Consider the following 2500-nt stretch of genomic DNA (forward strand, 5'->3'; position numbering starts at 1 on the left):
TGCCTGAGCGGGGCGAAGCTAGAGGAAACTCTGGTGGAGGCCCGCAGCGATACTGACGTGCAAATCGTTCGTCTGACTTGGGTATAGGGGCGAAAGTGTGAAGACCAAAAATTTTTCCAAAATTAAGTTTAGGATCTTTTATTGTTTAATTATTTATTTGTGATAATAGTTAATTTATGATATTTTGTATTAGTATATTTTTTGTCATCGAGATATTTTTGGAGATAGAATAAATATTTTGGGTATCTTGATAATTAGTTTACAAATATTTTTGAGATAGATGATCAAGATCAAGATGTAGTCAAATCTTGGGAGATATATTTCTATTCAAATTTTGAAAGTTATAATCCTAGTCTATCTCAAACTCCTTTTTGGTGCTTATAAATAGAGGAGCAAAGCTTAGGAAATACCACACAAAAATTTCTCTATTTTCTCTCTTCTCCTCTCCTTAATTTTGAGTAGCACCTTAACAAAATAAAGAGTCCCTTTTTCCTCCTTAGGTTTTCGAAAGCCTGTCAAATTTTGTCTTCAATAGTTTCAAGTGAGTGGCCTAGGAATTTGGAAGGGAAATTTGCTCAACTTGTGTTAGAGAACTTTCGAGAGTTGGAAATAGAAATAAGAAGATAAATTGCTTTAGAAGTTGGACCAAGGATCAGCCTTTTTGTTCGAGAATTCAAGAACAACTTTTGAGATTTGTTTCTGAAAACTTTCGGTCCAAGCTTCATCTGTGAAGTATTTAATCTCTCACCAATATATTCAAGTAAGTGGGCTTATGTTTTAAAATATTATGTATGATTTAAAATTTTGATCGTTCATGATATTCTTTCGAATTTTGCTATGAAATTGTTATTCTTGATGAATTTGTTATAAGTATGTTTTGGCACTGTTATGATTCAAATTAAGAGTGGAAAGGAAATTTCCGCACCATGTTATGTTATGGCCCTGATGCGGTGGGTAATAATAACCGTTCTATGACGTCGCCCCTTAGAGGGATTACATATAGGGGACTGATCAGTTAGCCACGATTAATGAGAGGAATTTCAGTATCTGGCCAAAATATGTAAATCATGTCTATTTTGTTATGATGATGATGTTATGCTTTGTTATGCTTTGTTGGGAGATGAAATAAATGTTTTTGTTATGGAACATATTACAAGTTTTGAGATAAATATATATGTATATATTTGATATGATCGATCGGCCCCCACTTGCTGAGTGTTTCCCAAAACACTCACCCCCTTACTTTTTTCCTCCCAGATGGTGAAGATGATGATGTTGAGGAACGAGAACAAAATATGCTTTGGGGATGGTGATAGAAGAATATTTTAAGAGTTTATTTTGTTATTTTTATTTTGAGTTTGGTACATTAATATTTTGTTATTTAAGTTTTTAGTCGCTTCCGCAATTATTTATTAGTTTTGGATTATCGAGTTGTAAAGACAATATTTTTGGAGCTTTTATTTATGAGAAAAGACTGGTTTGCATATACTATACTATAAGGCTTGTTGTTTTATAATTTGTGTGAATTTTAAACAACTCCGGTGGCACGACTCGATCTCAGGGCGTGACATTTAAGTGGTATCAGAGCCCTCCAGGTTCATAAATCCGAATGGGATTCCGTACCGAAAAATTTGACGTTGTCAAATTTCTACCTTAGCCTAGCGTATCCTGGCCCGAACCGACCTTTGAGTCAAACTCGTACTTTGTATGACCAGTGACGCTTTTAGCCCTAATTCGTTTGTTTGAACCCTCGAATTCGCGTTTTTGCTATTTTTGAAAATGTTTGTTTTGCCTATAACTTTTCGTGGGAAACTCGAAATTTGATTCTGTCGATTGTCTCATACTCCTTGTGATCAGTAGTTTCGATCCTTGGAAATATCTCAAAATTTTCTTTTCTGGAAAATTCGCCTAAAAATCTTGTTCTATATCAATTCTGCCTGAAGTTTCTTCAATTTGAATTTCAACTTGAACCCATTCCTATTTATTTTAGAAAGATGGCTCGCACCAAAGTTACGGCTCGCAAAAACGTTGTGCAAAGCAAGGATCAAGTTATCGAATCATTGAGGTCTTCGCTATACGTGGAGCAATACGAGAAAGAGGAAATGATTGAAAACATGAAGACGCTAAAGGCTGACAAGAGTGAGATGGAGGAGCATTAGGACCACCTTGAAGCCGATGTGGAAAGGTTTGCATATTACCTCAATAAGAAAGAGAAGGAACACGAGGAAACAAAGAAGGAACTAGCATCTGCACTAGCTAACGTGAAGAAACTTCAAGCCATACTCCTTGAGGAGGCACACAAAGAGGCACTAAGGCGTCAAGAGTCGGGAATCCATATCCAAGGTTTAAAAAATCAAGTGCAAGAGCTGCAACACACTGTGCAAAACCTTGAGGCGCATAACTTAGCCGCACTCGAGTACATTGATCAGCTCCTTATGGCAGCCCTTGTTGGAAACGAGGACCCAGAAGAAGTTCCGGCAGAAGATGAAGCCGCGGGCGA

This window comes from Henckelia pumila, chromosome 3 (assembly GCF_033568475.1).
Source record: "Henckelia pumila isolate YLH828 chromosome 3, ASM3356847v2, whole genome shotgun sequence".
NCBI classification, from domain to species: Eukaryota; Viridiplantae; Streptophyta; class Magnoliopsida; order Lamiales; family Gesneriaceae; genus Henckelia; species Henckelia pumila.